The sequence below is a fragment of the Microcaecilia unicolor genome, chromosome 3 (genome assembly GCF_901765095.1).
Source record: "Microcaecilia unicolor chromosome 3, aMicUni1.1, whole genome shotgun sequence".
Taxonomy (NCBI): domain Eukaryota; kingdom Metazoa; phylum Chordata; class Amphibia; order Gymnophiona; family Siphonopidae; genus Microcaecilia; species Microcaecilia unicolor.
In genome coordinates this window covers 243489054-243505074 of record NC_044033.1, presented here as the reverse complement: position 1 = coordinate 243505074, position 16021 = coordinate 243489054, and the positions used below count along the sequence as shown (strand labels likewise).

At 45.6% G+C, this 16021-nt stretch overlaps 1 pseudogene; it reads right to left on the bottom strand.

The window, feature by feature from the left end:
• The window catches only part of LOC115464536, an 84122-nt pseudogene that overhangs the window by 26597 nt on the left and 41504 nt on the right, over positions 1-16021 (bottom strand).

Genomic DNA, 16021 nt, shown 5'->3' with positions numbered 1-16021 from the left:
CTTCAGTAAAAATAGTGCTACTACTATAACGTAGATACTATACACCACACCACTAGTCAAAAAACCTCCCCATCCTAATTTTTCAATTAATATTTTTTATAAATACTTTGTTTTTCAAAGAGAAATGCAAAAATAAGACAACTTGAGTGAAGACCTCTACTCTCTTGTTTGACTTGAATAAAGACCGCTGTATTTAAACTTTAGCTGGAAAAAGACATGGCTTGTTCTCTATGCAGCTCCTCCGTTTCACTGGATACTGCTTCATTGGGAGTTGCCGTCTTTTGACCTCAGCGTCTTCAAATTCGATTGGTGTCTTCAAATTATATTTGACATCTTTATATTTCAACACCTCGATCTCTGATGTTTCAATTGCTGGATGAAGCAATGTCCAGTGAAACGGAGGGTCTTCTCAAAGCATAAGCCATGTCTTTTTAAAAACCAGCTAAAGTTTAAATACAGCAGTCTTCATTCATGTTAAACAAGAGAGCAGAGGTCTTCATTCAAGTTAAGTGATTTTTAAATCTTTTTTGAAAGAAAAAATGTTTGAAAGAAAAAACATCAAAAAATTAAAATTAAAAATTAAAACTTTTAGGATGGGGGAGGTTTTTTGACTAGTGATGTGGTACAAAGTAGCTTCGTTATTACAGTAGCACTATTTTTACTGAAGTCTTTCCTCCACCTATATAAAGAATATACATTTGGGTGTTAATAGTCAGCAGACATATTGCCATTGATACAGGTAGATCTCTTGTTTTCTTCCATAAAGTCCAAAGCAAATAATTCACTCAGTCGCTCCACCATGGCCTTGTCCTCCCCAAGTGCCTCTTTTGCTCCTACATGATCTAACGGCCCCACAGATTCCCTCACAGGCTTTCTGCTTCTGATGTACCTGAAAAGTTGTTACTGTGAGTTTGTTGTTTGTTTTTTTTTAATTTATATGAAGTCTTTATTGAATTTTAAAGATTCCCTGTACAAAAAAATCCTAATTGAAGAACCAAACAACAATGGCGTAGCCAAGGGTGGGCCTGGATGGGCCCAGGCCCACCCATTTTGGGCCCAGGCCCACCCAGTAGCAGCACACCTATGATATGGCTGGCAGGGATCCCCAAGCCCCACCAGCCGAAAACTCCCAACATACCAGCCTTCCCTCTGATGTATTCCCGCCTATGCGGAAACAGGAAGTTGCATCAGAGGGAAGACTGTGGGGCCAACATGAGCAGTGTGTATTAGTTGCTGCTCGCTGCTGATGAAAATCTGCTATTTAAAAGGTATGCAAGGTAGGGAGGATGTTTGAGAGACTATATGGCATGCAGGCAAGAGAGTGAGAGATCAAATCACTTGTGGGACAGGGCGGAGTTCTGCCCACCCATCTTGGGCCCAGGCTCACCCAAATGTGGGTGTCTGGCTACGCCCCTGCCAAACACGTTACAGTTTTGCAAGAGAAGTCAAACAGAACAAGCCCCACAAGGGCCTTGTAGAAATACAAACACATACGTCTGTAGCAACAGGGAGACCAAGGCTACTTACAGCTCGAAAAGATGACTCCAATTTTTTAAGGTTATTTATCGTTAATTTAGAACCAAAACCAAACCCACCCGAGCTTCACCCCCCCTCCCCCAGCCAAATACACAGAACTCACAATCCTGCTTACCCAACCCACCTCCCCCTAGCATGTACAATGTTGTAGGAAGGGCTCCCAGATTGCCTCCCAATTCGCCTTCTTGCGGCATCTCACCGCCCTAAGTCTCTCCATTTCACATATGAACCAGAGTTTGTTTAACCATCTCATCAAGGATGGGGTCTCTCTAGATTTCCATTGCCCTGCAATCACCACTCTTGCCGCCACCATTGCCTGCCTGAACAGCAAAGCCCGAGACTTAGTAAGACCTGCAGGGCTTTTAGCGAATATAAAGAACTCAGGGGACCACTTGATAGGCCTTTGAATCCAAAGCTGTAATCTATGTTGTACTGCTTTCCAATAGGCCCTAATTTTTTTTTATAGCTTTTATTGAGAAAATATAACTTAACACAGGAAATCATAGTCCACTTTAGACTTATCGGCAATATAGACAGATTAACATAGGAGCATAATGGACTATCTGTCCATAACTAGAATTGTCCCATACAATCCCCTTACCCAAGCCCGCAACCCATCCCACTAAGAAAAACCTCTACCCATTCTCCCTACACTTCTCATGTAAGAAGGAGGGAGGAGTCCGGACAGGAAGACCACTTCACATAACTGTCCCACACCTTATGATAGGTTACCAAGTGACCAGTTCGCATGGCTGTCAATTTAGACATCAAATGTAAAGAGTCCAATCTCCGCATCACCACAGAGAGACTTGGCAATGTACTCTGCTTCCAAAATGCAGCCAGCACCAATTTGCTAGCCACAAAGACAAAAGTAATCAGATGATGAACATGTGGTTGTACTCCACTTGGCTTTACATGTAGCAAACAATGTTCCATCTTCAAAGGGTAGGAAAGCTTGGTAAGGCTGTGTACTAACCTCAAAATATTTGTCCAATATTCCTGAGCCTTAGGACATGTCCACCAAATATGATACATATCACCCTCAGATCCACATTGACGCCAGCATAAAGCTTGACATAGAGGAAAACAATTTATGCAAACAGAGACTTTAAGAAATAAAGATTTTTTCCCATTGTGGAAACTCATAGGACACTCATAGCCCGCTCCCACTTCAACAGATAAAACTGAACCAGTCTTGAAGAAGATAGAAGGGCTCTATACAACCTAGAGACCCCCCCCCCCCCCCCCCCCAACTCACCACTGCTCTTTCCAAAGGCGTCTCATTAAAACTCAAATCCCCTTTGGTCCTTCTAAAGATAAAATCTCTCACCTGATGATATTGGAAGGAATGAGAAATGGGGACCCCATATTCCTCTGGAAACAAACTCCCCTTCCTCCCATATCTGCCCTAATTCACATAAACCCATAACCCAAACCCTCCCATCTCTCCTCCTGGAATGAACTGGGGTGCAAAACGGATAAACATATACAGAAAATATCTGCAGGCCGGGAAAATCTTACGCCGTATATCCCTCCAGATAGATAGTGGTTTATTCAATAATGGCGGCATATCTTTAATCAGCCGCCCCCCAAGCAGCCCATCAGGAAGCCACGGAATTGCTGCCAACTGGAATGGATCCAGCCAAGTTTGCTCTAGAGTTTTCCATAATTTACCTGTCTTTTGCATCCATTCTGCTAAAATACGAAGATGTGTCGCTTGATAATAAACCCAAAAAGAAGGGACACCCATTCCACCCTCCGCTCGCAATTGATGCATCACCTCCCTTCTTACTCGTGGCGGCCTCTTCTTCTAGATAAATGAAAAAAACGCGTTGTCGCAGACCCCGAAAAAAATTTTCAAGTATTGAAATTGGGAGTGCCATAAATAAGTACAGCAACTTGGGCAACAAGATCATCTTTATCGCTTCAATGCGACCCAGGCCCGAAATTGTTAGACCTTCCCAGTGCTCCAACTCCAAGAACAGCTCCTTGAGCTTCCCCAGAAAATTCATCTCATAGAGATCTACACATTTTTTTTGTCAAATTCACTCCGAGATATCGAACACTTCTTGGCGCCCATCTAAAGGGAAATTCAGACTTTAGCCTCGTTACTTGGTCTTCAGAAATAGACACATTTAGGGCTTCAGATTTGTTCATATTAATTTTAAAGCCTGAGACCTTTCCAAAACCATCTAATGTCGAAGTCAAAGAAGGAAAAGCAGAACTCGGATCTGACAGAGTTAACAATACATCATCTGCGAATAACAAGAGTCTAGTTTCGACCCCCCCCCCCCTCGCCGTATACCGTGAATCTCTGGATGCGTCCGGACATATTCCGCTAAAGGTTCCATCGTCAGTGCAAAAAGAAGGGGAGACAAGGCACAGCCCTGCCTTGTACCCTGGAAAAGAGGAAACGTCAGTGATCTTCTCCCATTCACACGAACAGAAGCACTAGGGGCCGAATATACAAGATGAATCCAATGCAGAAAGGAGCCCTCCAATCCAGCTTTCTTTAAAACCATAAACATAAATGGCCGATGCACCCTGTTGAACTCCTTCTCAGCATCAAGTGATAACATACATACAGAGGGGTGACTATGAAAATTCAGCGTGGTAGAGAAGATGTAATAAACGCCTGATATTATCAAACGTTTGACGCCCATGGACAAATCCCGCCTGGTCCTCATGTATTAGGGAGGGGAGGTAATGTTGTAAGCGTGTAGCTAAGATTTTAGTAAAGATTTTATAGTCTACCCCTAAAAGTGAAATTGGGCGATAGGAGCCACATAGCTGTGGATCCTTGCCTAGTTTAAGTATAACTGAAATAGTAGCCAAATTCCACGTCTGAGGAACATCTTGGCCCTCGCTAAAGTAATTAAAAACCCGCAGAAGTATAGGGGCTAACAGCCCACTGAAAACCTTATAGAATTTGTTAGTAAAACCATCTGGGCCCGGTGCTTTAGCTGGCGACAAAGTCTTAATAGCGTGAAGAATCTCATCCAACTCAATAGGTCTAGACAGCCGCTGCTGTGCCCCAACCGTGAGTTTAGGTAAACGAATGTGTTCTAAAAAGAGCGCTATATCTCCCTCTGAGGGGGCAATCTCTGGTGTATAGAGTTTCTCATAAAACTGTTGAAAGAGCCGCTGCATATGAAGGTGGTCTAGAGTCAGCACTCCCTGATCATCTTTCAAACTAACAATATGATTGTGCGTGGAATGCCAATTAAGTTTATGGGCTAAAAGTTTGCTAGCCTTATTGCCAAACTCAAAGTGAGTCTGGCAGACCCGTTGGAGGTTTTCTGATAAATCTGCTAGCTGTAGGGCATGTAATTCCTGATGAAGTTTGTGGGCCTGAGTTAGCAGCTGACTCGATTCCTGGGCTGACCGCTTACTCAACTGATTCTCCACTACTGATAATCTTTTACGGCTAGACTCCTCTGCTTGATCCCGCGCTCGTTTAACATATGCACACAATGCAATAAGATGGCCTCTAATTACTGCCTTCATCCCATCCCAGGCGAATTGTCGTCGAATTGAATATAGTCTTTGATATGCTTTTCAATCTGAAGGACATGTGACATATCTGTTAATAAACGCCATTCCAGGGGAGCAGTTGGGGGGCCCCCTATATCAATCTGTAGTAACACAGGGCTGTGATCCGACCACGTGCGTATCTCAATGGTAACATCCAAAAGTCTGCGAGTATATCCCACTTCCCCAAACCACGTGTCTATTCGTGAAAATGAATTATGTATAGATTAAAAATGAGTGTACTCCCGCTGTGTAGGGTAGACCTGGGGCAAGAGATCTATCATATGCCATCGTTCAAGAAACTCATGAAGCATTACATGATCTCACTGGGCATATTTTATTTCCCTAGTAGAATTATCTACCCTTGGGTTCATTGTTAAGTTAAAATCTCCTCCTAAAAGTAGGGATCCCTCTTTATACTTCAGCAACACTTGATCTAATTGTTTAAAGAAAGAACCCTGTTCAGTATTGGGACAGTAAACATTCAAAATTGTATATCTCTGAACCCCCAAGGTCAATACTATGAGTATATACCGCCCTCCGGTGTCCAGAATTACATTATCTATCTGCCATGGCCGGAAACCAGCAAATAATATCCCTACTCCCTTCGTTCTGGAACCATCCCGATTGGAAGCAAAATATTGCATCGGAAATTTAGTATGCTTACATAATGTTTCATGCACTGGTTTCAAATGTGTCTCCTGAATCACAGCGATATCAGCCTTTAAGCGAGCCAACTCTCGAAATAAGAGCTGGCGTTTCATTGAAACATTAAGCCCTCTGACATTCAGGAGTACCATCTTTATATCACTCATTAAAAGATAATTGCGTAAAGAAGCTGCGCCCTAAGTGGCCCTCCCTCCAGACCTCCAACCACCCCCTCCAGATACACCAAACCCTTTCAGTGTCTTTCACTTTGTCATTCCCACACCCTCTCAATCTCTTCCCTCCCACCCCCCACCCATTCTTAAATTCAAGATCCCCTTCTATAATAAGAAGGGGCATCAAGCCAAGGAAGTGAGCCTCACGATCCCCGCTCCCCACATCCAATTATCGTTTAAAGTGCCCCACTTTCAGTATCCCTTAATTTTATTATAACTATCAAACAGGTAAACATTAATAATATCATGCATTCTCATCCCAACAAACATCTCCTACCCCCTTAAACCGTTCATGTCTTACAGCACTTATAAATCCCGTTGCTTCCAGGCAAGACTTATAGTCCATGTTTGGAAAAAAAACCCTCCTCTTCAATTTATCTGACTCACCGACTTCTGGCGTTCCAGCCTTTTGTTACCCTTAGACACCCTCTGCCATTTCGGTTGCCCTGACATGGAAGCAGACCGGGGTTTGTTAGGTGGAGCAGCCAATTTCTCCCCTCCTTTCTCTGTCAAGATCGCTTGTGCTTCAGCCACCGATTTGATTTGATTTGATGCAGGCGGCCATCCTTATAAAATGCCAGAGCAAATAGGTGCCGCCATCTGTATCTGATTCCCATCTCACACAATCTCCCAGTGACCAGTTTAAGGTCTGCTCTTCTCTTTAATGTGACTGCAGCCAGATCTTGATATATTGCAATCTGGTACGAATCCCACTTAAAATTATCGAGTTTCCGGCCTGCCTGCAACACCTTTTCTTTAAGTTTGAAATCTTGAAAACAAGCTATAATGTGTCTTTGGATAAGTTGCGCTTTGCCATACCCAGCGCTCTGTGGGATCTTTCCAGCACCACCTCACACGGATTCATCGGGGTCCCCGCCTCTGTTAAAAGGGCACTGACTATATTCTGCACCACTTCTTCACAGTTGATATAGTTTGGCGCTTCGGGGAGGCCTCTGAACCGTAAGTTCCGTCTCCTACTCTGATTTTCTAGGTCCTCCAATTTGTCAGTGAGCTGCAGGAATCCATTACGCATCTCCTCCATCTGCTGATCTAAAGTAGAGATCCCAGTCTCATGCTCCTCCATTCGGGTGTCCAATTCTTCCACTCGATTACCCAGATCGCGGATTTCACCGCGTAAATCCGCACTCAGCGTTGCAAGGTCTGCCCGCATCTCCAATAACCACTCTCTTAATTCTGAGGACTGCCACGTGGTTCGCCGCTGAATCGCCGGTAAAGGCATATTTAGCTAAGCTTACAGGCGCACTCATGTTTCTTCCGCTTTTCCTAAGCAAATGGACTCAAAATCTTCTGAATCATGCTGCAAAGCGGACCGTTTACTGGGATATCGCCAGAAAATCAGCATGGGGTAGCAGCAGCTCTCGTTTCAAGCGACCATGTTGCTTGGTGACGTCACTTCCTCCTAATAGGCCATAATTTTAAAGCAAGTCCACCAAAGATGTCCCATCGTGCCCCTCTGACCACAGCTATGCCAGCATAGTGGTGAAACTCCAGGAAACATATGATGAAGCCTAGCCGGGGTCAAATACCATCGACTGAGCACTTTAACTACATTCTCCTGTAAAGGAACTGAAATAGATATCTTGGACCAATTATTCTCAAAAGAGGGCCAATCACCCTCATCAATAATCATTCCCAATTCTTGCTGCCACCTCTCCCTATGTACATGGTTAGGTTCCAACTGTCCACGTAGGAAAGAGTAAAGACATGAGATAAGACCCCTGGTAGTTTTGGAGTCTTCACACAAATTCTCAATAAACGTAGCTTCATGCACTATTATGGGCCGAATCTCTTTTGAGCTAAGAAAATGTCTCAGCTGACAATAGGCAAACTGCTCATTAGGTAGTACCGGGAATTGTTCTTTCAGCGAGTCAAAAGAAAGCTTGCGGCCTTCATCGCATAGCTGACCCCAGGAAACCAAACCCAAAGATCGCCACCGGTGGAAAGGCCCTGCAGAAACACCAGGTGGAAAAAGTGGGTTGCTTGCTATCGGCGACAGCTTAGATAGCACCGCCTCCAGCCTGGCAAACAGCCCATCCCAGTAAATGAATGTAGCATAAATCGATGGACACAGGTCCTTACACACAGACCTATGCTTATGAGGAAGCCACATCAAGAACCTACCTCAGCCTGTTCCAATTTCACCCATAACTTATGAGGCTGATCATGATACCACTGAAAAGCCACTTGCACTTGAGCCACTCTATAATACCACAAAACATTTGGGACACCTAGACCCCCCTTCCTCCTATCCTTGTACAATAAAGCTCTAGGCAACCGAGGGCACTTATTAGCCCAGATAAAACGAACCAATTTATCCTGCACCCCATGCCAAAAAAAACCTTGAAACCATAATAGGAAGAACTTGAAAAAGGTACATCAAACACGGTAATACATTCATCTTCAATACCGCAATTCTACCCAACCAAGACAAGTCAGTTACATCCCACCTCTCTAAGTCTCTGTAAATAGCCTTCAAAAGGGGCGGATAACTGGCCGAAAACAGCTTGGAGATATTATGAGTGACAGTAACCCCAGGTACGCTATACCTGTCGTTACCCATTTAAAAGAAAAAAAATGCTGGAGTGACACCAAAACCGGACGAGGGATACCGATCACAAGCGCCTCCGACTTACTCACATTCAATTTGAAGCCTGAAACAGCTGAATATAACGACAAGCCTTTCATCAGGTTTGGCAGTGAGATTAATGGTTTTCTCAAGGAGAGAAGAATATCATCAGCAAAAAGCGCTAGCTTGTATTCCCTATTACCAACCTAAATACCAGTTATATTAGGGTCCGACCTAATGTACATTGCAAGAGGCTCCATAACCAATGCAAACAGCAAAGGCGATAAAGGGCATCCCTGTCTAGTCCCCCGGGACAAGGAAAACATCGCTGAGTTACCCCCATTGACCCGAACACATGCCCTAGGTGCGGTATACAGAGCCCTAATCCATTTACAAAAACCCGACCCAATTCCAAATTGATCCAACACTTGGAACATAAAAGGCCAATGGACTCTGTCAAAAGCCTTTTCAGCGTCTAATCCCAATAAACAAACAGGAAGGTTCCGTTTCTTTGAAATGTGGACCAAATTAACCAGTGGAGGAGTGGCCTAGTGGTTAGGGTGGTGGACTTTGGTCCTGGGGAACTGAGGAACTGAGTTCGATTCCCGGCATAGGCAGCTCCTTGTGACTCTGGGCAAGTCACTTAACCCTCCATTGCCTACCACATAGAGCCTGCCATGAGTGGGAAAGCGTGGGGTACAAATTTAACAAAAAATTAACCTAAACAACAACATGAACTCTAACATATCAATACTTACCTGACAATCTGTTTATTTTCTGATTTATTGAACTGATTATATCCATTATGTTATACCTGTTCTTTTTGTAACTAATTATCTATCTACTCTTGAATGGCGCTTGACATGATGAAATATTGTAAGCCACATTGAGTCTGCAAATAGGTGGAAAAATGTGGGATACAAATACAACAAATAAATAAATATTATCCATAGCCTGCCGGTAGGGAATAAAACCCATCTGATCTGGATGTATCAACTGAGGCATAACTTTTGCGAGACGGTTGGCTAAAACCTTTGTCAAAATTTTTATATCTGAATTCAATATCGAGATGGGGCGATAAGATGCACAATCAGTCTTATCCTTGCCTGGCTTGGGGATTACTACTATCCAAGCTTCCATCATAGAAGAAGAAAACTCACCTCCCACTAAGATCTCATTAATAATCTCTGCCAAGATGGGAGCCAATTCCCCCTGAAATGCCTTGTAAAAATCATTAGGTAGCCCCATCCAGACCTGGTGACTTCCCAGTGGGAAGAGCCTTGATCACCTTAGCAACCTCCTCCACTGCAACCCGCCCCTCTACAGCTTCCCTCTGAGCTGCTGTAAGAGTAAGGAAAGAGCATGTTGACAGAAATTTAAGTGTCGCTTCCGGACTTGGGTTGGTATCCGAAGTATAGAGAGATTGATAGAACGACTGAAACTTCTCTCGTATCTGCTTTCAGCTGGTCACCATCGTACCCGCCTTGTCTCGTAGTTTAAGAATAGTCCTGTCAACCCTTGACTGCCTCAATTTACCCGCCAAGGCCCTACTTGGTTTATTACTAGAAACAAAATGTAAGTGCCTCTGCTGTTCCTGAAAAAACTTCAACTGATCAGAGTATATCTGGTCCAACTTCAAGCGAAGCACCTGAATTTCCCTCAAAATTGTTACAGAGTGAGAAGATTTATGTCTGATAAAAGATTCAATTGTGTTATGCACTTAGCAATCTCGGCCCTTTGCTGCCTAGCCCTGAAACTTGCCTATTGAAGGAAGAAACCCCTCGATACTGCCTTTAGCACGTCCCAGCAACCCCAAGGGAGGGGCCCGAGTCAACATTAAGCTCTAAATAATCTTTAAGAATCTTTCTATAACCAGCTAGGATTTCTTCCTCCTTTAGCAAAGTGGTATTCAAAGACAATCTTCTCGCCCTCTCCTCCCCCCCAAGCGAAGGGAGACCAACCCAAATCGGTGCATGATCAGACAGGGTTGGCATTCCAATACCTGAAGACCAGCCGGCATGAGTCAAAGATACATCTACAAAAATATAATCAATGCGGGAATAAGTATCCTGTGAGTGGGAATAAAACGAATAGTCCCAAACCCCCGGGTGAGAAACACGCCACACATCAGATATTCCAAGATCTCTAGCAAACTTATTCAAAGATTGGGAAAGCATGACATCCACACCAGAGGGCAAACTAGACCTATCCAACGCCGGGTGTAGCGTTGCATTAAAGTCCCCCTCGTACAATAAGTTTCCCCGGAGGACAGGTAACAAAGCGTCCCACCAGTTTATTCAGGAATCTTTTCTGTGCTTCATTAGGAGCATAAATCGAGGCCAATGTTACAGCCAAATCTCCCAATAGCACACTCAGTAACAAAAAACGCCCCTCCCTGTCTCGCTTCACCCTCACCACCTGAAACTGTAGCGAAGAGTGAAGCAATATGGCTACCCCCCTTTTCTTAGACCCATCTAGTGATGATGAACAAAAGGCAAATGAGTATTGAGGATGAGATAAAAACTTTCCGTGCTCTCTTCTCAAATGTGTCTCCTGGAGAAACACCACCTGGGATTGGAAATGTGTTAGTTCTTTAAACAACTTTTGGCGTTTCTGTGGTGAGTTCAGGCCTTTAACATTATAAGACAAACATTTTAGGTCGCTTGTCATATCAAACCTCTGTCAGGTAAGCATACATTCCACACTTCGCATCCTGGGAGACCCCCTTTGCCACTACCTTACACCTCACCTACTCCCCCCACCCCCAAAAGACGTCCAACACCAGGCTGGTTTTCCCCCCTTGATATACATATCCACCATCTAACCCCACCTGGGTACACAGAAAGAAGCACATCACTCAAACCCCACCACCACCCAATCGTCGCACCCGAAATCTCCCCACCTGACACATTCATACTCCCTCCCCACCATACACCCTTTCACTCATCCTGCCCCTGCCCCTCGGAGACCTCCCCCAAATAGCTTTAAACAAACAAAATTGCATCAATATAAGTAACAGACAGCGTCCCAGGCAACGCAAAACTTGCATTTAAAACTACAGCAACTTTGCTTAAGTGAGGAATCCACTTAATGTTCAGGTAGCATCCATAGATTTCTTGGTCTTCCCCTTCGCTCGTTTCCAACGCTGTAGCTTAGCCCTGGCGTTCTTAATCGGGTCAACAACCAGTGCTTCTGCAGAGGTCACTCCCGTATCCTGCAAAGTCTTCCACACTTCCGCAAGTGTACGGAGTCGATGCCAGAGAAACAAAGAGCAAAGGGGAAAGCCCAACGATAGGGGATTTTCTGCTGGATTAACAACCTCCAAAGCAGGCTTCATTGCCCACTGCTGACTTAAGGTGTACTGTGAGAGATCCTGAAAAACTGTAATCCTGGCTTTGTTGTATTCCACCGCAGGTGTCTTGACGCGCCTTCTGCAATATTTGTTCCTTAACCAGATAAGCAGCAAATCTCACTATAATGTCTTGTGGCTTATAATCAGCTGGTTTACTGAGTGCCCGGTGTGCCCGCTCTATTTCCATCTCCTCCGTGCCCAACAGTTTGCCACATATCACCTTGACAACTGTAGGGACATCTTCTTTGTCTCCCACCTTGGGCACACCCCTCAAATGGAGGTTGTTCCTTCTCCCCCGATTCTCTAAATCGCCCAGCTTATATTCTAGTTCCTCATAGGCGGCCGACATCTTGTTTAGGCGCGATTCAGTGTTGCTCAGAATATCCTCGTGCCCTTTAACACGAGTCTCTAGCTCCTCGACACGCCCAAACAACTCACGAAGGTCCATGCTAATGACATCGATGCAGTCTAATATCTCCTCTTTGGACACTTTAATGTCCTCTCTTATATCGGCCAGAGTTTGAACCAAATCTTAGGGAATGTTCTGTACTGGCACTGCGGAGCTGACCTCCGCCGACGATGTAGCAGAGTCTGAGTTGGAACGTGCAGGGGAAACATAGCAGTGCAGGGCCTTGCCAGCCGATTTGGCGGGCTGCCGTACACAGACCTTGTTCGCCACCGACATATCCGCAATTATCTGGACAGCAAACTGAAGGAAATCTCCGAGGAGGAAAAAAACCCCGATCTTTGGGGCGGATGGAGGCAAATGCAGCTGATTAAAGGTAGGGAAGCAATGGAGCTACAGAACAAGCAGCCATTAGGCAGCGTGACGTCACTTTGTTACTGTGAGTTTTTACCTCTACAGCAAGTCTCTCTTCATATTCTATTGTAGCCTTCTTTATCAATGATTTCCATCTAACATGCCAGTGCTTATGTTGTTTCTTATTTTCTTCATTTGTGTCCTTTTTCAATTCTCTGAAGGACATTCTTTTAGCTCTAATAGCCTCTTTCACTTCACCTTTTAACCACCTTTGTAAATATGTGGAATGCATCTGTTCTGGGCTTCCAAGATGGTATTTTTAAACAACCCCATGCTTGATTTAAAGTCCTAATCTTTGCAGCTCATCCTTTTAGCTTCTTTTTAACCATTTTCCTCATTTTATTATGTTGCCCTTTCAAAAATTAAATACTACTAGTATAGATTTCCTTTGTAGCTTCACTCCAGATATTAGCTCAATCTTGATCGTGTTATGATCCCTGTTCCCCTGATCCAACACCATTACCTCTTGCACTATGCCATGCATTCCACTAAGGACTACATGGTGAAATTAGATCTTACCTGCTAATTTTCTTTCCTCTAGACCCTCCAGACCGGTCAAGACGCGTGGGTTATGTCCTCCTACCAGCAGAGGGAGACTGAGAAAACACTAAGCTTTTGAAGCCTGTATATATAACCTGTGCAGAACCTCCACTAGCCAGTATAACCCTGACAAAGCAGAGAAACAAAAAACACTAACAACAACTAGCAACCCTGTACGTGGTCACAGTAAACTGCAAAAACAAGAAACATCTTCCGCTTGCTCTTACGGAAACATGTTCCTTTGCCTTTGATAAAACAGTTGGGCTTCTACAGGTGGACTATCAAAGAAGAGCCCCACCTGACCCGGACTCCTATCACAAAACAGAAATAAACAGTCTGCAATTAGAGAAACAACAATCTACAGCAGCCAAGAATTATCCAACAAACACACCTCCTGGCCTCCAATACAGACAGGGCGGGCTCTTGACCGGTCTGGAGGGTCTAGAGGAAAGAAAATTAGCAGGTAAGATCTAATTTCACCTTCCTCAGCGACCCTCCAGACCGGTCAAGACGCGTGGGACGTACCAGAGCAGTAACTAACTTATGGGAGGGACCTACTAAGGCCAGAGGTCAAAACTGCTGCCCCAAAGCGCACCTCGTCCTTTGCATGCACAGGACTCCTATAATGCTTCACAAAGGAATGCAACGAAAACCAAACCGCAGCCCGACAAATATCTAACAGAGAAATCATACTATTCTCCGCCCACGAGGCTGCCATTCCCCTAGTGGAATGAGCAGACCAGCCCCTAGGCACCACAGGACCCTTCACCAAGTAAGCAGATGCAACCGCCTCCTTCAACCACTGTGCTATGGTCACCTTAGGAGCCGCTGCACCCTTCTTTGGGCCACCATGAAGAACGAACAAACGGTCAGAGGCTCTGAAGTCCTGAGTTCCAGAGAGATAACTCAAAACTCTCCTGACATCCAGCTTGGCAATACCACGCTGCTCCGAATCTCCAGCCATATCACCCAACACTGGCAGAGAGATGACCTGATTAACATGGAACTCGGAAACCACCTTGGGCAAAAAAGGAAAGCACCGTCCGCAACGAAACCTTTCCCTCAGAAAGGACAAAAATGGTTCCCTACAAGACAAAGCCTGAAGCTCTGAAACACTCCGTGCTGAAGTAATCGCCACCAACAAGACCGTCTTTAAAGATAAATCCTTACAAGATGCCGATACCAGAGGCACAAATGGAGGCCTGATCAAAGCATCCAAAACTAGCTTCAAATCCCACGGAGGCACCATCCGTCACTGAGGCGGACGCAGCAACTTAACACCCTTCAAACAAAAAAAAAAAAAATGCACTACCTCAGGCACAGACGCGAAGGACTTTCACTGAAGCTTCCCACAAAAACATGACAAAGCTGCCACCTGAACCTTCAGTGTAGACAAGGCCAGACCCCTATCAACACCATCGTGCAAAAATTCCAAAACTTCCGCCACCGAAGAGTGAAACGGCCGAACTCGATGGTCTTCACACCAGTGCTCAAAGATTCTCCAAACCCAGACATACGCCAAGGAAGTGGATCGTCTACGGCAACTCAACATCGTAGCAAAGCCACTGGACGAAAGCCCCTTCTTCTTCAACTTGTGCCGCTCAAGAGCCAAGCCATAAGCGAAAACCGAGCCGGATCCGGCATGATTATCGGGCCTTGACACAGAACTGATCCCAACAAAGGCAGGGCCGCCGCCCCTGCCAACCGCACCAGGTCTCCGTACCATGGTCGACGCTGCCAATCCGAAGCTACCAGAATCACCCGACCGGAGTGATGTTCGATGCGCTATATTACTCGACCGACTAACAGCCACGGAGGAAACACATACAGTCACTCCCGAGGCCAAGGCAACAGAAGAGTGTCGATTCCCTCCGCTCAAGGGTCTCTTCAGCGACTGAAAAAGAAATCTCTGAACTTGCGCATAGCGAGCCGTTGCCCTAAGATCACCGAAAGTCCCCAGACCGACACAACTCACTGGGACACTGACCGAAGAAAAGACCACTCTCTGGGATCTAGAGTGTGCCTGCTGAGATAATCTGCATCTATGTGACCTACCCCGGCCACATGCGCTGCCAAGAGAGCCTGAAGATGAGTTCAACTGCGCCGCCAAGGCTCTTCGTCCCCCCTTGACGGTTGACATATGCTACTGCCATGGCATTGTCACAGAGCACTCGGACTGCCTTGTGGCGAACCACCGACGTCAAGGCCTGGAGCGCCACCCGAATGGCCCGAGTTTCCAGCCGGTTGATGGACCACTCTGCTTCTGCCCGAGACCACTGGCCTTGAGCTACCTGACCGAGACAATGTGCCCCCCAACCTTGCAGACTGGCATCCGTGACCATTACCAGCCCCTGTGGGGACTCCAACGGCATTCCTTTTCCCAAATTGCGCGGGTTGAGCCACCAGCGGAGACTGAGACGAGGGGCCACCGACAGCGGACAACACATTTCCAAGTCCTGCGACAGAGGGGACCAACGACTGAGCAGAGCTGACTGTACCTGACGCATGTGCGCCCTGGCCCACGGAACTACCTCTATGGTCGCCGCCATCAGGCCCAGGACCTGACGATAAGTCGGACCCTGTAACTTGGAACCAAAAGGCTGCACGAAGGAAAGTGAAGATAAGCTTCCGTCAAATCCAGGGAAGTGAGAAACTCTCCTTTCCGGACCGCACCAGTGACCGACCGCAACGTCTCCATCCGGAAAGAGGGCACCTTGAGTGCCGCATTGACCCTTTTGAGATCTAAAATGGGACGAAAAGTGTCCTCTTTCTTG